This window comes from Stegodyphus dumicola, chromosome 11, assembly GCF_044657685.1.
Source record: "Stegodyphus dumicola isolate Sdum_Otavi_A_Nest chromosome 11, ASM4465768v1".
In the NCBI taxonomy this organism is placed as follows: domain Eukaryota; kingdom Metazoa; phylum Arthropoda; class Arachnida; order Araneae; family Eresidae; genus Stegodyphus; species Stegodyphus dumicola.
Window position 1 is genome coordinate 74,776,106 of NC_140778.1, and position 25,131 is coordinate 74,801,236.

The window sequence follows — 25,131 nt, forward strand, 5'->3', positions numbered from 1 at the left end:
TCTCTGTTAAAATTACTTCTGCCCATGTAATTTTTTTATAAAGTTAGAAGGCGTATTTTGAAAGTTAATAAACAAACAAAATGACATATATCTTTCACAAATTCATTATTTTGCCATAAATTTGATTTATAAAATTAGTTCAGTGGATGGTCCAGTCAATGGATAAGGTTCTTAACAAGCAATTTTCAGTTAAAATATAATTATTGTCATAATTTAAAATTTGAAGCATTTATTGCAAAAGGTTTTAATTTAATTCAGCTACTAGGAATGCATTAAATTCCCAAAATCTATAAACTGATAGTTTTATATTATTTCATAAAATTTTAAAGCAAAATTAAAAGTATTAAAGGAAATGTAATGAAATTAATTTCCATATTGCATATTCATGTAATAAATTTCTCTTCTAGAATCAAACATTCAAATTCAATGAACTAATTATTTTCATATTCAGTAATACAATGTATAAGATACAATATTTGCTTAAGCTAAGTATCCTCTACCAATCCAAGTCTTCATGAAAGTTAGGAAACAAACTGAACAATTAATAACTTTAATTACAGTATTTTCGTACAAGCTAATACACAAATTTTTTATTCCATTGTTTACAAACTTCCTTCTGTTTCCTTTTTGTTTATGATACTTTTCTCTAAATGAAACACTTTTCAACCAGTCTTTTATAATATGTTCAATAATATTGCAAGGTACCTCTCTGGTGGCCCGATTTTCTTTGAAAGCACCTAAAAGAATAAAAAAAAATATTTTTTAAATTAAATAATCAAGAAATAATAAATTTTCTCAAACTTTAATAAAAGCGATGCTGTTTCATCCTATGTGCTCGGTTTAATGTAAAATTATGTTATCTTGAAATAGTACTATTGAATAATGCTTCAATTTGAGATTTCGCCGTTAGAGTTGATTTTTAAAAAATCAAAATTTTAGATAAATTTCAATTTTTCAAAAATTAGATAAGTGCAAATTGAACTGTTATTTAGAAAACGGGAACTAAAAATATAATGGAATTAAGAAAAAGGATTTTTTAACAGATAATTTTTGGTTAAAGATTTTGAAGTTTGCAATACAAATACCTCATTTTTTTGCATTCTCAGATAGCATTATCAACAATAAAAAAATGAAATTTGTTTCCTTGCCAGAAAAGAAACGAAAATGGTTATTTAAATCATGAAATGCTGGTCTAGTTAAAATATTTGAAAAGAATGAAATGGTCATAAAATTATGAAGTATTACAAACAAAAAATGTCGAATTGTGTTTCTTTCAAGTAGCTATTTCCCCATTTAGTTTCTCTAGTGAACAAGGGTAACATGTGCTGCAAAAGATTTTCGATTCTGGAGATTCGTTTTTCCTATTTTCCTTTTATTTCGGCACCGCACTTAAAGGTTCATATGAGTTACAGTCATGGAGTAGAAAAAATTATTTCATTGAAGAGATGGCAACATATATGTTACGAACGAAAATAAGGAGCATGGATACTGTCACCTTGAAATGCTTATATTAAAATAAGAGAATACAGTGCAACTATGATAAAAATTTAAGTACATGTGCATATGCATGTAGAGATAAACGTTTTACATATATATATATATATATACTCTTTTAAAATAATTTTAGTTTAATTAAACTTAGGAGATAATATAATCAATTAATCAATATTGTTTAGGAAATAAATTTATATATATATGTGTGTGTATGTATATACACACTATATATGTATTTTAATACGAATGTTAAGGAAATTAAATAGAACTTTGACTCACAAGCAAAAATATCTTACAATGACTCCCTAAATATTTTAAAATTTATTATACATATAATAAGTATAAATATAAAATTGAGAAATTTGATTTGAAACATTATTTGCTATTTACATTTTGCATATATGAATACATTTCAGTAATCAGAATAATTTTTTATCCTAGTGTTTCATTCAAATTAAAATTTAATTTAATATGAGAGATTTACAATTAATTTAAAATCAAATTACAATGTAAATTCAATTTAATATTAGAGATTAGTGCATTGATTAGTTAGAATTGTGTCATTATATGTTGTTAAATGTGCTTTATTTGCATTAAATTTGCGCAGGTATCTAATTAAACGTGAAATAATCTTAACAAAAAGTGAAGTAGTATTTAGTCATGAAAATTTGTCAACGTAAATGGAGAAATGTGTAAGTGAGAAAAACGTTTAATATGCAATTCTATTCATTCCTACATATATGTATTTAGGAATTTTGGCACCCTTGTTTTAAATTGAATAAAGCATTTTACTATAGACTTTTCTTTTTTTAGAGCAATAGACTTCAGGAAAGCCGAGTAGCCAAATTTTGGGGCAACAATTACATCTATTAATATAACAGTAGTGCTAAAGCTATTTCATGATTCATTTAATGAGTGCTTATGATTTTAAACCTGTGATGGAGAACAACTACAAGAAGCGCAACATAATACTTACTCATTAGATTCTACTAAAATAGATCTGATCAGTTTTAACCACAAAAAACTTTTAATAAGCAATGCCATATATATTAATATATATATATATATATATATATATATATAAATTGAAAAGCTAACAAGTAATTTGACGTAAGACCTATTTGGTCTTAAAAATTTTTTTGCGCAAAATGCTGCAAAAATATGAAATAATAGGAAGAAATATTCTAGTGAGCTCGCTAAAAAGTTACCAGGAGCTGTGGCTCCATAAAATAGTTCAACGCAGTATTTTTTAAAATATTAACATGGAAGTAATTTTTAAAAAAATATTAACATAGAAAGGTGAAAAAACAGCCTACACGCGAAATAAAACTGTTAGAATCAATGTTGGAAAACATGTGAATGCACTAAAAACTAATCTTATCGATGTGATATGTGAAAAGTTAACACATATAAAAAAACAGATCGACGGATATATATAAATCTATACATATGTATATAATTAATAAATATAAAGTAAAAAATCAATATGGGTTATCCTAGAAATGACAAACAAATTATAACACTTACTAAAATTAATTTTGTAAGAAGATTATTGGTCAAGAATTGTTTTTAGCACCAAACGTCGCCAACAAATTGCGCTTCAATTTTATATATCGTCAGTTATGTCAAAATGCTCTCGAAATGGTCGCCGTTTAAAGCAATCATTTTCGAGATTGAAATACAAAATTAACACGCTCTGTAATGTCACTATTTGAATTTAGTTAAATTCACTTGAAGAAAAATATACAATCCTTGAAAAAAATCATTGAAATTTTTTTGAATATGATTAGAATATGGTTAGAATATGATTTTTATGTATTTTGAAATCGCGATTTAGTCTCAAAGATCATGTTAAGTGAAATATTGGAAGTGAGGGTATTTTTTGATTTTAAAATTTTAATTTCCAAATGTACTTTTAAGCAATCGCTTTTGAACTTTCCTCTTCCTTGCATATATATATACATACAGAGAGACATGTGAATTCAAACAAATGGAGTTAATATAAACCTAAAATGATGAACTCTGTAACAATAAGTCACAAATCAAAAGAATGAATCAAAAACATGGAAAACAAAATTGGAGCAAAATGAAATCAATACATAAATAAAACAAAGTTCGCATGAAATTTAAAGAATTAAAAAATATCTTCGGTCTTTGTCAAAGAGCAGCCGAAAGAAAATGGAATTATAAACAGAGAAATCAAATTATATCTGGATGAATTGTACAAGTAATCAATAAGTCCTTTGAATTAAAAGACCAAAACCTTAATTCAAAATTAAAAATTTTCAAAAAATTTAAAACTGTTTAAAAATTATTTAATGATTATTTAAGGATACTCGAATATAACGAAGTGTACAAATGATATCTGCCTAAGGGAGGGAATGAATTCGTGGAGGAATTTCAAAGGAAAACTGGCTCGTATTCATGCTACTCATGGATAAACCACGAAAACCAACTACGCAACAAAACCGTTCGTCTGGAATAGAAGCCAAGACGAACTCCCAGTCTTCGCTAGTGTTATACATTTAGCAACCGATGAGGCAAATTAAAATAATGATAAAAACTGCAAGTATCTGAAATCAGTATTTATCACGATATCACTTACCTTTTAGTTTTTAAAAATTAATAACTTGGAAAATAGGAATGACATAATGTACATGAAAAAAAAAAAAAAAGACACATGCGGAATTCAAAACCACAGAGAAGGCAAAGCTGGCCAAATTTTGAAAATATGGACTTAGTAAACTTATGAAATTAAAAAAAAAGATTAATGAATTTAGATTGTGAAAAAATAGCTAATAAGCAAAGTTAATGCTGACGAATTAAACATAGCGCTAAGTGTCTCTGAAATGAACATTCTTGAAAAATAAAAGTAAATGACTGAATAGCCAGTTAATTTTTGACGTGATTCAAAATTAGTTACCCAATATATAAAAATATGAAAAAGTCAACACTTTTTTGAAAAGAGCAAATTTTGTTAATTTGAAAGTTAGAAACTTTTTATATAAAATGTACTATAAAAGTACTACTAAAGTACAAACTTTTTATAAAAAGAACTTGAAAAAGTACAGTGACATAAAGCACAAGCCACCAAGAAAAAGAAAACCGTAGAATTCAAAAATCTTATAATAGAAAAACATTCATAATGTGAAATTGTTAAAATGAAAAATTTCAAAATAAAATTTAACTTTGATAAAGGAAAAAATAATCAGCAAACAAAATTATTATAATGGAATTAAACATATAATTTCGATTTAATTATTAAAAAAAATAAAAACTGAAATAAATGATTAAAAACATCTTCTACTACTATAATTAATATAACTAAGTAAAGAAGCTTAAGAAAGTGTAGTAAAATTTAATTTACTACCGCATGAGGAAAAATTAAAAGGAATTTCTTTTTATTTAGCTATAATTTAATTTAGTAGAAGGTAATTCTGTTTTGTTTCTTTTTGTATTTAATTTATCATCCGAAGAATTAGTATTCTGATACATATACATGTATCAGAATGTTAATGGCCTCTTTCGCTTCTGTTTTGGTGTTTCAAAGTCTGAACCTGAATCTAAAATTCAATGTCTTTAAAGCCGTTTTTGGACTTAAATTCAACTGTAGCATAATTAGCTACAAAAATGCATACATTTTTCATTAGATACAGTCTCATCTTTCAACTCAACAGCATATTTATTGTTTAGAATCGTTAATCACTTTAACATTTCTTATAGAAAACTCAAATTTTATTATTGAAAATTATATTTTTATTCAGATTTGTAAATAAAATATATAGATAGGCGTTTTTTAATTAAATTTAAACACAGTGTTAACATTCTGGAGCCTGATTCATGACTTCACTCAATGGAATTGAATTTGACATTTATATGGATCCGCAGGCTAAAATCTCTCCTTCAGTCTTCCTTTGAGCATCCATTATTTTATATATGGGTAAGTTTTTAAAGAGGTTGTATTAAAATTCACAAACTAGCAAAGTATATTGAATATTAGAGTCTTACTATGAACCGTAATTAAGAATGTAGATATGATTTATTTCGGAGCGAAACTATTAAAACATAAGCTGATATAATATGAGCACAATTAATTAGAGAGAATAAGGATAAATAATATTTGTTTAGAAAAATTAAAGTATGCTTAATACATTTTCCTACGCATCAAAACATTTTTTTTAAAATTTCAGTGTTTCAATTCAGAAAACATATTATTTCAATTTTATTCTCTCGAAAAACTTCCTACCAATTAAATTAATATGGGAAAACAGACGTAAAAATCATTTGTAGAATACTTACAATATTCTCCCAGGATAACAATATAAAAATTCTCTCAGTATGTATCTGGTTCTCTGTGTTCCAGAATTGCTCTTTCCGTGTGACTTCTTTCTTTATACGAAGGCCAGTTACATGTCCCTTTTTATCATCTGACACTCATTTGCTTGGACGACAGCCACTTCATCGGTCATTAGCAAATGTACAACGCTAAATGCCATTTTCTGTGAATGTAATGAAATAAATCCGTAAATGTTCTGAGACTGAATGGAAGCAATCTTACTTTATATGTAGTTAATTATCAATATTAAAAAGCTTGTCTTATACGAACTCAAACTTCCTGACATTCTGGGAAAATTCCTCCCTGTCTTTCTGAATATATTTTGTATTTTCCATGGCAGTTTAAAATTTTCTAGGTGAGGGAAACTCTGTTAGTACACCTTATTAAAAACATAATGGATAACAAACATAATAATCCCTATATGCCACTAGCATATATATATACAGTTAACAGATTCCACTGATGTAGATTCTAAATTTATTGATAGTTCTGAAACTATAATGACACCTAAATTTAGAGAACTGAAAGGATGACTAAAATTCTTTTGTTTATTAAATCTGTAAAAAAACAATTTCTTTTTCCGATGAATTTTCTAACAGATATTTGATTATTAGAACTGATTTGTCTATAAATAAACAACAATTATCACCAGTGTCAGCAGATATCTTAAATTCTGAGAGTTGAAACGATATATTTTGCTAATTTCACTTATTGATTCCTTTTCTTCGTCAAAACGTGTTTGTTAAGCATATCTGCGTGCAAGCTGCTGCAAAGGTTTTGAAAGAACACAAAGCATATTTTTCAGTTCCCCCAAAAAGTTCAAATGTTTTCAACAAAAAGTGTCAAGAGGCCCAAATACTTGAACATCATTTATTAAATGAATCAAAGATAGAACATTATACATTATTAAATAAATTATTAAATAAATATTTCCCATGTAATCGAATACTGTGTTTAAAAGCTCTAAAATCATTTTCTGCAAATGCATCATTAGAGAAAGGAATATCTGAAGGCTTTATTAAAATAAAAATTTCCACATGTAGTAAAAGAAAGTTGTTGTACATAGCAGATGGTAAAATTGAATTCATAACAACAGGCCTAGTGTATAAAAGAAATAAAGAAACTTTGTTGCCTTCCAACTCTGTATTTCTTAAAGTATTCTAGGTTTACGACTAAATTCGCTTGGTACGTAATGTCTTAGACCAATGTGAGATGAATATATTTCATTTACATCGCTCCAGTGCAGTTCCAGTGATTTATTGAAAGTTAAAATTTTTACTTATTTATTTGTTTATTTATTTATTGCCGCTTTAGCTGGAGAACTTAAACTGCTCTAAAATAGTTATCAAAAAGTTAAAAAAACTAGCCAAAATTTCAGTTTTCAACTCTAAATAATAAAAAATGTCTATTTCATTGCTTGTGTAAATATAAGATATCTAATTCTCTTAGTGTTTTAATTTTTCTTTACAATTTAATGAAAACAGTACGTGCATAAAATACCAGTGCTACATTTGAATAGTATAAAATTGTATTTCTAAAGCCATAAACACAATCGTATATGCATGCAGATCATAGTTTCCAGCCTTGGAAAATCTTAAAAGACGAGATTTCCTTTAAAGACGGGTTTGCTCTAGAAAAATGAAAGGTTTTTCACTCTGCGAGGTTATACCATTTCAAAGAAATTCCAAACTCGCTTTGATTCAGTTTATGATGCATGATGGTTCAGGTTACTATAGTACTTGTAATTCAATTTTGATGTAAGATGCATTAGCATTTTATTAGATAGTCTAAAATTTATGCTCTTTACTAATTTAATTTTTTTTTATTTCCTCGCTTTTTTATGCTGAGGAAATCTTCAGTAGTGAAGCAAAGCTTTTATTTATCAAAGTATTTTTAAATATACGATGCATGCGAAATTAATAATTAACATACATAACAACACTAGATAAAATTAGTAATATGCCAGGTACTAAAGTAAACAAAATTAAACACGAAAATTAACTAATTAAACATTGCCTAAATCTTCACATAAAAATCTACTGATGTCTACAGCAGATTAAAACAACTCAGATTAAACGAAATCCGATAAGAAAAATTTATTAAGGTCAATAAAATTAATAAAAAAATACAGTTTTGTGAAATAAAGTTTAACAAGAAAAATTATTATGAAAATCATTACAGGTGGACGAATACAATTCGCCTAATTAAAAATTTCATTATTTTGATAAATTTCGTTTTTTTGCTGGGAAAAATTTTCTCTAGTAAAGATTTAAATTTCGAGACTTTAATATCTCGAGATTTGGTAATTTACCTTGAGATGTGATGAAAAACTGGGACTGAGTTGAAAACTTGAGTTGGCAGCTATGATAAGTTTGAGATCAATATGATTATAGCATTTGGAAGATTTTAGACACATACAAAACAATTTTAGCAAACTTTCATTATTAAAAATACGATTAAAAATGTGAAAATATGCATACTTACACTTTTAGTAGAGCGGATAAAACAGAGACATCAATACTTCCCTTCGATCTGGAATAATTTTAGGGGTGTTCTTGATGACCTCAAACCCCGGTCTTTCGAATCGTTCTTCTTTAAGAATGACTGAGGTCAGAGTCAGCCGGACGTCAGTAATTTCAGGATTTGATTGGTTACATACGTTTTTTGGACCGCAGGGCATACTTTGAGGGAGAGTACTTTGAGAGAAAAAAAGTGATTTCGTCCTTGAGAGAAATAGTGCTGTGGGACAACATATGGAGAAGCGGAAAGAGCTCCACCCTAAAGTCTACTGTGTGCAGATTCATAAGTCAAGTGAGATGATAAAAAAGTAAACGTACAAAAAACATTTGTTTTGATTAATCCATCGACCAAAAATTAAAAATGTTTTACTAGGCACTTTACAATTTACAACACATTCACTGCAGAGACGTTTTGGCTTTTATAGTGTTTTTATACGGTAATAGTTTAATAGTTAATCAAAAACAGAGGTGTTAATTTTAAAATTTTTCATTAAGTCGAGAATTTAACTAGCAGCTTTCCTTGCAAGTGATGTAAGTTCCACACATTGCAAAAGTTACTTTAATTTCAAAATTTAATCAGATAATTATGGCAGAAAACCAACATATTTTCGTATTCTCGTCGACATCAACAAATGTTTTTATAATTTTAGAAAAATTATCATAGAAAAATCAACGTACCATGGCACGACTATGATGAAATATTTTATATCTGATAGTAAACAAAAGTTGGTTAAAAAGTATATTCGAATATTTTGAAATTTGTCCAATATATCTGGAAATTAAGCTGATCTTCATGATTGGAAGGTAGTAGGAAATTTAAATCTATTAACACAGAAGTATTAGAGTGTCCTTTTCCGAGTTTAATTTTATTTATTTATTTATTGGGCATGTTCGTGTGTGTTTTTGAATTCTGCATCTGAATGCTTCGCGAGAAAGCATCCTTTTTCTTAGCTTTCTTTTTAAATGCATTGTGAAATATTAAAAAGCATACATCTTTATTTATTACATCATAATGATATTTAAAGAAACATTAGTATTTCAAAGAATCCATAAATGCACATACGTATTTGATTTATATATATTAAACTATTCTTAAGAGACATTTATGAATATCATACTTAAACATATAAAAAAAGATACCCTTCATGAACATACACTGTCCATGTGACACGTTTTAATGTGCTCTACTACGTAAACTTTTATACTTTGTTGTTGTTGTCGTGTCCATATTACATGGAACAATGGTTGCCAGAGCTTATTCCGAAGAGAGGTTGGACTTCTATTTTCCACCCCAAATTTTGAGAGAGAGCATCCCGGGGATATCCCACTCCTCTCCCCTTCCACCAATCCCCACGAAATGACTTTCGGGTCGCCGCATATTTAGAGTGCCGCCATGCCGCACTGACACTATACATTTACAAACGTTCATGTCTTCTCCGAGATTCGAACCCGGGACCTTCAGTGTGGTAGTAGGCTTCCCTAACCACTATACCGTCTATGAGACACTTTTATACTGTCTTTACATGTAATGGAAACTGTTAATACCGGTAATTGACGTGCGATTATACGGATAAAAGGTGTAACAGATAGGCATAATTCAGAACGTTCTTGTAAAACGTTACTGACACCACCGTGAATAACGCCTGCTTTACATTTTCGGAACATGATCCTGTTATTTGTGTCATTGGTTACTATTTTTGAGTCGATTATATAAGTAACAGAATAGCAGGATCAGTTACGGTATCGTAGCATCATTAGGTTAAATCGATCCAGGAAACATGAAACACGTGAGGAAAAGAAGTCTTATATACTTTCTCTTTTAAGGGTGACTAGGTATGAGGTGGCTCAGTCGAAAAATCCTGGTAGTGACGAATTGTTGTCTACCATCTTTTATTTCGGGCGCCCCTTGTAAAGCTTTTTAGAACTCACGAAACAAGAAATCCGCAGTACTCTCACCAGGATTCGAATTCCGAATCCTCCGAATACGTATTAGCGTGCTTGCAGTTACACTACGATGGTATGCGGAAAGAAGGGTGAAAAAATCTTATAATGTAAACAGAATAGCAGGAAAAACTGTTCTCCACAATTAGGTAAAACATATCGTATCGTTAGGGTCGGTTTAAGTAATTTTGGTAGTCTTCGCAAGCTGGATCATAGGGCCCCTTAACGGGGTTTCTCTTTTAAATTGCAATTTCTATAGTATGTTTAGATTATCACCTAATTTATTATCCTTCACCCTATTATTCTGAAATTAAAAATTGAAGTTACTTATGAAATATATTTTGTGCATCAACAATTTTCAAAATTACGTTGTTTTCCATAGCCAAATAGAATAGAAGCATAGTAAAAGAACTCTTCAAATTCGGCACTTTCTTCCTGCAAATTGCGATTTCTAATTGCAAATCTTTCTGCTGAATTATTTTATTAACTTTATTGCAATGAAAATAAGTATTAGACCAGATCGTAAGAGATAAATAAAATCTAAACACTGCAATTTATTTAACTAGATGTCTCACAGAAACATATGGAATTTCTTTTAAAATTTTCCTTAAAATATTTTAAAACATATATTATATTTTTAAGTTCTTACCAGTTCTAAAGAAGCATTTATAAGACGGAAGTTTTCTCGAGTGTTTTGCTGGCTAGGAAAGAGAAGTGAGAGTCCCTCGGAGTGTTCTCCATCAAAACTGCGACGAAACTTTTCCCTTTCTCACGGCAGAAGATCGGTCGCACTCACAGCAAAGTTCTCGGTAATGGAATGGCTAAATAACTGATGAAGACTGGCCATTCCTAAGAATGTATTAAGTTATGAATGCCCGGAATTTGAGACTACAGCTTTCAGTTCTCATTTCTCAACTAGTTTCGCAGATTGTTTTCAGCGTGAATTGTACATGACTATCAGAATTTTTCGCGCTACATAGATGCAGAAAATAAAATTAAAAATCCCTGCCTTTTACGAATAAATAAAAAATGCAATTCATTCCTGCTATGAGCATAACAAGATATAACGAGTTTCTGTGTTTTCCTGAAAAATTCATGCATGTGTCCGACTATGTTTTACCTTCCATGTTTTCCATCATCATATATGACTCTACACGGCAATCTGCAAGGTATCCAAAGATCAGGTAATAAATAAAATTGTAATTCAGCGAACATTTTTCCATGATACGTTACAGTTTCAAAATATCGAAATAATGCTAACAAAAGTAGAACGCCCATCATCACTCTTAAAATCACATTCAACTTTTTTTGACGTTAATTACGTCTAGCGTGCAATATAGAACAAACGAATAATATTTTTTAAACATTATTTCCATAACATTGTGCAATTTTTACTTTGAATTTTATTTTCAATTGAATTATTTGGTTTACTTTTCATATACCGTTGATACTCAAAGACATTTTCTAAGGATGCGAAATGACGTTATAACGATCATTAGATTCATATAACTATGAAAATAATAAATTTCCCTGTTAATAAAAAGTTTTTATGCTTATACACATCATTTAAATGCACCGTATGTCATTTAAGTTAAAATTTTTATGGCCATGTATAATTTAAATGGTACAGAATGCCTTCAGTTTAAACTCATATTAGCTATTAAGTTGGATATTGCAGGATCCGATTGCAATTTTTATGAAAATCTCATAATTTTTTATTACAAAAGAAGATATACAAATGTTTAACAGCTTTCGAATGCTGTTATATGCATGCAGACGTATTGTATGCAGCAATTTAAAATACTGTAGTCGCAAAAGGATTTTTTGAGTGTATTTGAAATTTTATATGTGCACGTTTATTAAAAATATAAAATCTTTATAGATTTTATTACACTGCACCATTTAAGTTAAGTTTTTCTTCTCTTTTCTTTCTTTCTTTTTTTTTGGGGGGGGGCGATAATTTTATGTGGATATTTTAACAATAATTATTCTTAAAATATTTTATGGTAAATTTTAATTAATTCTATGTGAACATTTATATAATAGTAATCAAATATTTGAACATATAGGTTTGGTTTCTAAACAATAATCAGCGTTATTTTAGCCAGTTTATTAGAGAAAAATCTTCTTTTTAACCACCATGTTGCTAGAAAGCTATTTTTCTTTTGTTGAAGAAACACATAACTCGCTTTGTGTTGCTTCATTTGAAACTCACTTCATTTGAAATTTTCATTCATTTTTTTTTCTAAGTAGAGCAGTACGCACATATTTAAAATAAAATTATTCTTGAATAAGAGCATATTCTGTTTCATAATTAAAGTTTGGATTAGCGCATGTAGAAAATATTTATTTACTTTGTTGAACTAATTACGGATACGAAACAAGTATTTTATAACTCCAAATATTCAAAGTTCTAAAGTACTTAATACTAGATATTAAATTCTGAATTGAAAAATCTGGGTAGTTCTTTAAATCTTTTATTTGTAGGCTAAATGTGATTATTGCTCTACAAGTGAATAAATTTTGTACATACCAAGTTTTGTTTCATCAGAGATAACAGTGCTAAGTGAAAAGTAAAACATTTTCTGTTCCTTATAAACAGTACACAAAAAACGGTTCTTTGATGATGATAATAATAATAAGAGTAAATACTGAAAGGATATAGTTATAAAGGGAAATAAAATGCACTTTTAGATTTAATTGAAAAGTTATAGAAATCTGGAATTGATGAACTTCACAGTGTTATAAAGAAAACCTAAAGTTCTTAATCATCGAATATCTTGAAACGATCCAATTGCTGTTTTATATTGACATTTTGGGAATGGACGTAAACATTATTGTATTCCGTGAAAAGGAAATAATGCGGTCGGTAACCAGAAAGATCAGTTTTATTGTTAACAGACGTGGCCACAGGCGAGGCACTTGGCGTCCCACGATGTCTTGAAAGCTAGTTTGAGAATGGTCAAAAGCAGCGGGAACCTGAGGCCTTTCAGCCAAGTTCGGTGTAAAACTTTGAATCCTCGAGAATGAGTCATAGTCACAGGGTAAAAATTTTAAGGAAATCAAAAACATTTGCTCATAGACTTCTGCGAAAAAACTTTTGGAAGTAAAGTAAAATATTATTTTCCATGTTTACCGAATGTGCATAAGCTTTGCACGCACGATTGTTCAAAAAGTTAAGCGTTTTCAAGAATACTTTGTTTACATGTTATTGTCAATAGATGAGCAATGCAAATAAAATTTGCTTTTCATTAAAACAACGAATATTTTGCTAAATATCTGAAATAATATGTAAATAGCTTCTAGTTAATTGGACGACATGATTTTCATACAGGAAATCAAATTCTGAGTTAAAAGTTGATATGAATAAAGGACAAATTTATATAAAAGGAACTATATAAATTCATTTGAAAATCTACAGCTTAATAATATTCGTAACAGTTTCGATGCAGATATACATAAATTTCTCGCATGTGATTAAAAATCATTGATAAATTTCAGCTTCATATATGTGATCTTCCGAATAATGATTAAATTATTTAAATTTGCGAAAAATAACAGGATTAAATTTTCCCAATTCGCAGAGTTTTTAAACAGGGAAAAAATTAAAGCAACAAATATATAGAGTATGAAATTAAAATGCTGTTGAAAAAACTATTTTTTTTCATACTCTTCTTTTTTCATGTCTATGAAAACGGATAACAAGTGTAAAATATCAAGATATTTTGAATTCATAAATTTCTTATGCTGCCTAATTTTCAATTTTTTATTTTTCTGTAAAAACGTAATAGTGGACAAATGACTCATTTGGTGATCACTCAGAAGGGATTTCATTTGTGGCGTATTTAGGTATCCAAATCTTGCAATAATCCCAAGGCCTTTTCATTTTTTTCAAAGAAAAGCAATTAAGCATTAACGTATTACTAGATAAGATTATTGGCATTTACTAATGCTTGTTATCTAGTGGTTTTCTACTGATGTCATGCACTTTTCAGTTCTCACTATAACTGATATTCGGTAACGCGCATATCAATTACTTAGGGCCCTCGAGGCCCCTTAAGTAATTAATTAAAGAGTTCGGGTCCATGTGTTGTTAATTATTTTACATGCGCTCGAAAATAAGTTTGATTTTCCATTGACTCATTTTTATCCTAAATTTTCTATAGTATCACTCTGCTTTATTGTAAATCTTGTAGAATATCATAGATTGTTGCAATATGTGAAGGTGGGGGTTCGCGAGAGATTTTGGTCTGTGTGCCTGACAAATATCCTCTTTATGACGCCTGTTTTAGGCGGTGAGAAACATGGAAAATGTTCAAGCAAAAAAGCGGATTTTGTCGCCCCAAATTTGTATCCTTATTATTATTATTAAAATTATTGTATACGTGTGTATTATTATTATTATTATTGTATACGTGTTTACATGTTTGTAAAATTAATAAAATTTATAAAACAATTTTCTTAAATAAAAATCATTAAGTGACTTTTCTCTTCTTTCACTTGAAAGAAACAGTTCATCACCAACGACATTTAACACCTACAATACGAATAATTCGTGCATTTTAGGGAAAAAAATTAGCACGCTCGCAAACGTGTCCTAACATCATCATAATTCTGTTGCTATTCTAAATATGTACAATCGCATTTGTAACGCGAATAACATGTAGTTTTTTTACCCCATGTCCAAATGTTATGGAAGATACCAATATTGCACATAGAAAGCTACATAATATTCACATGGTTGTTCTAGTAGAAAGTTCATGACACGTTTCATGAATGTACTGCAAACACAAATGATTAATGCGCAATGGAAAAAAAAAAAAATCGACATAATTTCATTTAAAAAAATATGCAGGAACTTTTATTTATTTATTTATTTATTTTTTTGAAATTCTAAATAACTTACATTTAATAAGCAGAATACAGTTTTTAAGAAACATTATTTTATCTATTTTTCAAATACAAGCCTTACGAACTGTCTTTACAGTACATATATAATGAAAATGTTTTCTATAACTAATACTGCGGCAAAATAAAAGATATTGAAGTATTTATGAAAAATGAATAATTTGACGGTTGCCTGAAACCTAGGTAATTAGTATAATTGTAATGTGAGTAGCATGTACTTTATAGCACACGCTCTAAATGTTTTAACGAAGAAACATGGTACAACACGGCAGTTTTATATATTAAAATGTACAGAAAAATACAGGTGTAACAAGCACGTCATGTAGAATGCGCTTGATAGCATGCAGTGAGCCATCCGAAAATTACCAATGGATGCTCTGAAAAGAACATCCTAAGAAACACAGTGTAATTAGCTTTAGCGTGTCATGTATAAAGTAATTTATACCACATTTTTTTTTATTACGTGCTTCGCTCTTCGGCACTACACGGAAGGGAGATGCCTTCCTGGAGGGCTTCCTAAGGGAAATTGGCTCGTATACACGTTACACATGGGAAAACCACGAAAGCGCCATGCAGCCAGCCCGTTCGCGGGAATCGAACCTCGGACCGAACTAACAGTATCCAGCGAGTTTACCGCTCGGCCGCTGGGGGCCTATAGCACATGCTGAGAACGTTTTGAAAAATACCAGTATTGTATTTCTAAATGTACGTTATAAGAATATAATTGTAACACACACTTCTTCAGCACATCATGCAGAACGTACTTTATGGTATGTCTGGGGACGTTTCGAAAAAACCAGTATTGTACTTTAAAATGCATGTCCGAAGAACACGGTTATAATACGCACAGCTTTACCACGTCCTGTAGAACGTACTTCAGCACATGATCAGAACGTTCCAAAAAGTATAAGTGTTTTACGTTGAAATATGTGTTCTGAGAACACTGTTATAATGCGCACCTCTTTAGCACGTCGTTTAGAACGTTTTTCATAGCACATGTTGAGAACGTTTCGAAAAGTACCAGAATGTACGTTGAAATATACGTCCTAAAAACACGGTGATAATATGCACCGTTTTAGCACGTAATTTAGAACGTTTTTCCCAGTACATGTTGAGAACGTTTCGAAATGTACCAGGATTGTACGTTGAAATGTGCGTTTTAAGAACACGGTTATAATATGCACCGCTTTAGCACGTCGTTTAGAACGTATTTTCCAGCACATGTTGAGAACATTTCGAAAAGTACCAGTGTTGTACGTTGAAATATACGTCCTAAGAACACGGTTATAATACGCACCGTTTTAGCACGTAATTTAGAACGTTTTTCCCAGTACATGTTGAGAACGTTTCGAAAAGTACCAGTATTTTACGTTGAAATGTACGTCCTAAGAATACGGTTCTAACATAAACAAATTTAGCACGTTATGTCGAACGTATTTTATAACTCAATCTGGAAACGTTTCAAAAAACACGATTGTTGTACGTCGAAATGTACGTATTAAATACACGGTTGTTACACGCACCACTTTAGCACGTTATGTAGAACGTTCTAAATACACCTAACACCGTTATAGAACGGTATGACACGGACTCTGAACGTTTTCGGAACGTTCCGGTGCTGCTTGGGAAAGAGCGTAATGAAAAAACTAGAATGAGCCACAAGCCTCGAGAAAGCTTAGGTAGAAGATGGAGTAACAATCACACACTTTTTGTCACTTTTAGGTTTTTATAATTATTTTTGTTTTCTTATTTATATACAGAATATAAACACTACAGCAAAAAGCGGATAGAATAGCGATTAATGATTAATAGGTCGCTTAGACTAAATCTTAAGATCTTACTTAAATCGTAAGAGTCGCCAATCATAAAAGCACGCGAGGAAATATGCACGGTAGAATTTATTTCTGAATTTAACATGAGATTCGTAAACCGAATACACTGATCACAGAGAAAAAAAAACTCTTCTCAGATGGTGGAGATATCTCAGGAGCGACAAGCAAACGTTTTAAAATATGCATAAGATATTTATAAATAAACTGCAAATTAACCAAGTGTTAACCAAGTACGTCGTGAATTAGAGGGCAAACTACGCTTAAAAATGGGGTAATTGACATGGATAATAGGGAAGATTTCGAAATTTGAAGTAAACAGAATTTTAGACTGTGAAACGAGCAGACTAATCTTGCAAATAAACGCTACGTACATAAGATTCTACACATAAGATTTCTATAAAAACCGATATTTTAGTGAAGTTCAAATTGTTGGTAATTTTCGTTTCGTTTACTCTTTTTCGAAAATCATTACTTATTCGCGTCATGGACGCAGAGAGTAACGGTGCTGTTGTTACGAGCTCTGATCTCCACAGCGACACGAATTCGGCGCTGCCAGCAGACGATCTTATTCCTTGTGATGTTAACCAGCCATTACAAGCTTCAACTGCTATTACCGATATGGGCATTTCTGCGCCACTACTGCAATCTCATTCACCTTTGGAACTTTCTAAGAGTGCGATCCAAATCTATGCACTTAAAAATGGACATACTGAATTGATGTTTGACATTCAACGACTAATGATATCTGAGAACCCAAACAAGAAAGCCATGCTCAGGCAACTGAACCAAGAGAATGAGAAAATTATTTTTTCTTTACAAATCTTATGTGCGAGCCTTGCCGTCAACTTATTTGACCTCCCTGCCACTGAGGAGGAATTCCTGAAAGACACTCCGTTATCTCACTCTGCATTACGCAGGAGGAGACAGTGCTAACTGCCAAGGTGGGCAAAAGCCATTAGGCTAAAAGGAGGCAGAGCCCACACCCGTGGCGACAAACTGGGAGAGTGCAGAATCACCCACTGCTTCACGCGTTTTTCAAAATCGCCAGCTTGTGACTGTACACATCGACCTATTTTCACTTAAAAAACATCCCAGAATTGCACAAACGTGGCACTGCACACTCCCTTGACTCTGCCCATGTACACATCGATACGCGCCATATAAATGGGCGCGCCAAGGGTGTGGAGTCTACGAGGACCCAATCTTCTTTTATTCTTCTAATTTTAAATTTTAGCTTTTACATATGTGAAATGGACGATATATATTTTAATTATTAATATTTAATGAAAGTGAAGCAAGCTTACATTGTTTGGTAAATACAAAACTGGGTAAACATTTTCTTTGAGTTTTAAATCACTATATGCATTTTTAGTTTGGGTGATTTCAGCTTGAAATTGAATTTATCGAAACAAGCTTTCATTCAAAAAGGTAGTGGATTTTAAAATAAAAATAATACAATGTAGCACTTAATATGAATAACTGCAAATTACTAAACACCACTATTTTATTCTCGAGCTGTGATATTAAAATTTGAAAAAGCCTAGAATTGAGGTATGGACACATCATAGCGATGGCTGCTAACAGCGATGGACGTACGAGCTCTGAGCTTCGTAATGTCAATGCGAATGGTATCCAGAATACGGCGCCGCCAGCGGGCAATCAACCTACTTCTCCTCCGCCTTTACAGATCCAAACTGAAATGGAAGTCACAGCAACTACTCCACCTGCCTCTCCTTCTGCACTAGAGCTATCAAAGAGCGCTATCCAGATCTACTCTCTCAAAAATCGGCATACAGACCTCCTTTTCGATATTCAGCGTCTTCAAAGAACAGAGACACCGAATAAGGAGCTGATGATCAAGAAGTTGCAGGATGAGGGTGAGAAAGTTTTATTTTCATTGCATACCCTCTGCACTAAACTAGGCATAAATTTATTTACCCTCCCTGCCACTCAAGAGGAATTCTTCAAAGAATGTAAAAAATCTTCTAAAACCCCCGATTCTGATCCCAAAACTCAAAATTCTAACGCTAAAACTCAAAATTCAAATCCACCCTCATCCTCAGCCAATCAAAATCCTCCAAAAGAAAATTCCAAAATTGATTCTAAAAAGCAAACCAGACCCACAGACAATGAAGGATTTGCAGTTCCTCCTAAACATTTAATAGCCAAAAAACCATTACCCAACACTAATAATAATGAAAACATTACAACATCTAATTCTTTGACAAACATACAAAACTCTGATAACACTGAACACTCGACGCAGCAGCCGGCTGTCACTCAAACACCAAAAATTCAAGCACCACCTCCAATTTTCATAAAACCGCGAGCTGATTGGTTCTTTCTCCTCAATCAGTTACGCCGACACGCACCAACTGTTCTTTCCAAACAAAACATAGATTTTCTTAAACTCACAACCACTAATGAAAATGATTATAGAACAGTTGTTAGATTCCTCACAGACAATAATATTGAATTCAAGTCCCATACACTCAAAGCAGATAGACCACTTAAAGTTGTCATTAGGGGATTACCCTCAAACACACCTCTCAACGTTGTACAGACTGCGGTTGAAGTGCTTGGCTTCAAAATTCACAAAATCTCTCAACTAAAGAAATGGAAAACCAAAATGCCAATGCCTCTCTTTTATTTGCAAATCTACAATAGCCTTAAAGCCGAAGAAATCTATTCCATAACTGAACTCCTTGGAACTGAAGTATCCATGGACCACTTCAAAGGACAGAAGGGTCCCTCCCAATGCTGGCGTTGTCAGGGATTTTTTCATTCATCTCAAGTTTGCACCTTACCAAGACGATGCGTCAGATGCGCTGGGCCGCATCAAGCCAAGGAATGCACTAAACCCTTCGAAGAGCCGAACAAATGTGCAAATTGTTCAGGAAACCATGCTGCAAACTGGCGTTCCTGCCCGAAGTTTCCAGGCTCCAAAAACAGACAACCTCCAAAGCCAAGTACCAGACCCAGTCAGACCGTTGACAACACTAACAAATTTAACTTACAACATAATACATTTCCAGTTCTGCCGGCTGCACACACTCCCAGTGCAAATAATATTCGCCCTGGAGTCTCATACTCTGCTGCCCTTACGGGTATGCAACAGACTGCACCTCAAATTCTTCCAAATTTATCGGTCCCCTTAGGAGCAAATTCGACTCTAAATTGTACCGAGATCCTTTTGGCTATAATCCAAATTTCAAATCAGCCTGGCATTGACCAGAGCAAATTACTTCTGGCATTCAAAAACGCCTTACCGCAGCTCAGAGTGGCTCCATCTGGTGCTGACGTGGCTTACTACATCTTTGAGAGTTATATTACTCTCCAATTCTCTGATTCCCACATTCATTAAAATTCAATACTTTGAAAGGGTTGAAAAATCTTAAACTATGCACCTGGAATGCTAATGGCATTCTTTCCAAATTCCATGAGTTTAGAGACTATGTAGAAGAGAAGGATTTTGATATCATTTTTGTCCAAGAGACCAAACTCCAGCCAGGGAGAGCTCCCAAGCTTGTAGATTATGCACTATATAAAAATGACAGACAAGCTTCAAATACACGTGATGTTTATAATGGTGGCACTTGTATTTACATAAAAAATTCCATCCCGCATCGTAGAATTGACACACCAAATATGAGCAAACTTGAAGCAACAATCATCGAAATTTTTATTCAAAATTCACCATCCCTAGTTATGATCTCTGCCTATCTCCCACCAGGTGGAAATTTTCCAGTGGTAGATTTCAATAAACTGCTCAATTTTTCAAACAATCTTATCATAGCTGGTGATTTAAATTGTCACCATCAGCATTGGCGTTGTCATAGATCAAACCCTGCTGGTCGTGGCCTTCTAAAATGGGCTCAGTGCGCCCAAATTAAAATTATTGCGCCGGATTCCCCTACTAGATATGGTTCACGGGGTGCCCCTTCATTCATTTATTTGGCACTTTTTAGAAATATCCCTTTTGGATACAAAGTGACTGTTGAAAATTGTTTATCATCAGATCACAACCCCGTGATCATTGACCTTAGCTGTACTATTTTTAATCAAAATTTTCCGCACTCGTCTCTACAAACTGGGACAACTTTCGCTTTAAACTTAAAAGTAAACTTTTGCCCTCCCTTGAAATTAAATCCAGCCATGATATAGACACGGCAGTTGATCGGTTAACGACCATCTTAACAGATACTTATAGGGAAGTATCAAAACCCACCCTCAGACCCAATTTTCGAAAATTACCACAAGAGATTAAACTCAAAATTAAAGAAAAGAATAAAGTACGGAGACTTTGGCAAAGAAATAGGAGTCCTGGCTTAAAAGTTCAACCCCGTACTCTCCAAAATGAGATCAAGGCATCGTGTGACCAATTCTTCCAATCACAATACACAAATTACATTCAGTCCTTAACGACCAATGATAACAGTCTTTGGCGTGCATCTGCCCGTCTACGCAAACACAAATCTCACATTCCGTCCTTAGCTACGGACGCAGTGGTGGCTCACACAGACGCTGAGAAATCCGAACTAATTGCGGATTCTCTTCAAACACAATTTATACCACATAATGAAGGAATTTTTGCGAATAACGCAAATTCTTTCCCACAAGATGTTGAACACTTCCTATCCCCTCCTCCTCTCCATTTGCGAGAGAAGTACAATACACTTCCATGAGCGAGGTAAATGAATACATTACCAAGCTCAAACCCAAAAAAGCCCCTGGTATGGACTCTATTTCTAATCGTATGATTAAAAATTTACCCACCAGTTATCTATTTTTCTTAGTAATGCTTATAAATTATATGATAGAATATTGCTGTTTACCTCAAAGCTGGAAACACGCATTCATTGTGCCTATTCCAAAACCAGGCGAAAGCCTTTCAAATCCTCGAAATTATAGACCTATCAGCCTGCTATCTTCGTTATCAGAGATATACGAATTTGTGTTACTTAAACGCCTGAATGATTTTCTCCGAAATCACAACGTTCTATTTGACGAACAATTTGGATTTCGAGTAAAACACTGCACTACGCACCAGCTGCTGAGGACAGTGGAGTTCATTCACGAAGGGTTTCATAACAAAATGCTTGCTGGCGCTTTATTTCTTGACATAGCCAAAGCATTTGATAGGACTTGGCATATAGGAATCATTATCAAGCTCATACGACTTGACATTTCGGCCCATTTAATTCACATAATTAACTCGTACCTCAGTAATAGACCTTTTTCTGTACGAGTTAATACTTTCATTTCGGCACCCCGTCCTATATTCAGCGGCGTCCCTCAAGGGTCACTTTTGGGCCCAACTTTGTTCAACATTTTCATCAATGACATACCAAAATCACCTAGTATCACTCTTGCACTTTATGCGGATGATACGGCCATCCTAGCTCAAAACAGACACCTTGAAAACTTGGTTCACATCATTCAGAGATATCTCTCCAGCCTTGAGCACTGGCTCATCACTTGGAAAATTAAAATTAATGTTGCAAAATGTGCTGCTCTGATCTTCAAACGTAGCCTCCTCCCGTTCCCTTCCATTAATTTAATGTTTTTCGACGACTATGTTCCCTGGTCAAATTCTTACAAGTACCTAAGAGTTGTACTTGATTCAAAATTACGCTGGCACCTTCACATTGAAAATGTTCTCAACAAAGCAATAGGTGCTAGAGCCCAACTTTACCTTTTATTAGCTCGAAAGAGCCATCTGTCAATTAAAAAAAAATTCTTCTCTATACATCAATAATAAGACCTGTCTTCATGTATGCATGTACAATCTGGGGTACTGCTGCAAAAACTCATGTGAAGAAACTTCAATCTTTTCAGAGTAAGACCCTCCGTATGGCCCTTAATGCAGCCTGGTACTTCCGTACAGATGTGATTCGTTCGGACCTTAACATTAAACCTGTTGATTATCTTATCAAAAAACTTAGTCAAAATTTATTCCTCAAAATTGAACAGATTGATAACCGAGCACTTCAACAGATGCCAGCATACAATCCATCTATTCCCAGCTCACAGAAGAGACCGAGAGCCGTGATTGGCCGAGGGTTCGGCATCTTCCCACCATGGAAAAGGGCAAGACACGCCCTCTCAACTTCATTTCCAGCTCCCGCGCCAAGAAGGAAGGACGTCTCTTCGACAAGCTGCCATATAATTGCTTATTCTACATCCAGCACCGGCTAACAAGATCTTCAAGCAAAGTTATCAATCTGTTCGCTTAGAATCACATCTCCCGCAGGTTTTAATTTGCCTATGAATATTTTCACCGCGTTCCCTTATGTTATTTGCACTAACCAACACACGCCACATGCCAATGAGCCTATTAATCGTAAACTCTTTCCTATCTTCTTTTTGCTTTAGTGTTTGTATCGTGTATAAAAAAGTATAAAATATAAAAGTACAAAAAATTATAAAAACTTATAAAAAAAATTTATAATGTGTAAGTTTTAAATTCCTATTCCTAAACTTTCTCGAGCCTGTGGCTCCCTATATTCAGCATCAAGTAATTTACTTATGCAAAATTTTTCCTATTTCTGCTCACTTTTAGTAATTCCGATGTGGAGGTACATGGTTTTGAACCATAGGCACTCTGAAATTTTCAAATCATTGGCAGCACAAAGCGAGCTGTTATGTCAGCGAAAGTGATTTACAATTTTATATATCACATGAGGTAACAAAAAACCTGGTGGTCAGCAATTTCTTGTATTATATTATATTTGACTAAAATTCTTTTCTTCTTTGAATCAAAACTTATGTCGAAAAATTCAATTTCACATTCTTCATCCAAGGTAAAACCGCATAATTTAAAAATACTTTTGCCCAGTTTTCCATTCACCAAATAATATAAGCAAGCTTCTCCTTCGTTATATATTAATAAATAAATTATGTTTCTTACATCTTATATATATATATATATGCGGAAGCTTCCGCGAAGGAACGTTTTTGACCATACGACTGGAGGAAGAGTGCAGTCAGCGTGCATTTTTACGCTTATATTTAGCAATATAAGTGCTAACCTCAAAAAGTGAAGTTACTAAATCCGGTTTCGAGACTGTTAGCAATAAGCTCAACTTTCTCCGTGTTTGTGTGAGCTACCACTGCATCGATAGCAAAGAACGCAATCAGTGCTTTATGTGTGCATAGTCCGGCAGAGATACGGGAAGACTGCTGTCATTACTCATTAGAGACTTTATATGTTCTCAATATTGTGGTTGCAAGAACTGATCACATGATGTCTTGATTTCATTCTGGAAAATAAGACGTTGAATTTTAAAATTTAGATTTCCAGCTCCATGCCAAATTCCTCGTAGTTTAGTTTAAGGCACAGGCTAGGTAATCAAATGTAGAATCAATATCTTTACTGGATATAATTTCATGTGTGCAATACTTTTATCGTTAAGTTGAAGACAAAAATTGTCCCAATTATATGATTCATAACGAGCTTATGTTATATTTACAAACAGATTCTACTACAAAAACCACACATACGACTCCTCAAGAAATTGCTTGTAGCATCAAAAAATTAAATGTTAAAAAATCTAAAGGTTTTGTGAAATTACCAGCAGGGCTATCAAAGAGGCACCAAGAAATTTAAAAGTACTTACTACTACATAATAAATGCTTACCTGAGTTGTGCTTACTTTCCAGCTCAATGGAAGCGTGCTGTAAATATTACTGTTTTAAAACCTGGAAAAGTTTCTAGTTCTAGGCTGCCAGCCAGTTATTGCCAGTCAATTTGCATCTGTGCATCGGGAAAATACTCGAAAGGATTTTTCTTGAAAGACAATGAATTTCTAGTATATCACAATAATATTAATAATGATCCATTCTGCTTCAGGCATGGTCACTGTACGACGTTACAAATTCTCAACGTTGTAGAGATTATTGCGGAGAGTTCCACTAAAAATAATATATAACAACTTGCGTTCTTGACGTAGAGAAAGCATTTGACCAAATATGGCATAAAGGACTCTAATATAAAATTTCCATCTTCAGGCTTCCTTCTATCAAGATCAATTTCTTGAATCATATTTGTAGTAGTATTTAGTAGAAAATTATATGTGCTGGAGTTCCTCGAAGGCCTTTA

The 25,131-nt window shown here is 32.5% G+C and overlaps 1 long non-coding RNA gene across 1 annotated transcript; it reads right to left on the reverse strand.

The window, feature by feature from the left end:
* Positions 1–540: 540 nt before the first annotated feature.
* LOC146994117 (uncharacterized) lies at positions 541–8,567 on the reverse strand. The gene is made up of 3 exons (XR_015043845.1): positions 8,315–8,567; positions 5,794–5,993; positions 541–737 (listed from the first exon to the last, which is right to left on the reverse strand). It is a non-coding gene; the product is annotated as an uncharacterized LOC146994117 (long non-coding RNA).
* Positions 8,568–25,131: the final 16,564 nt, after the last annotated feature.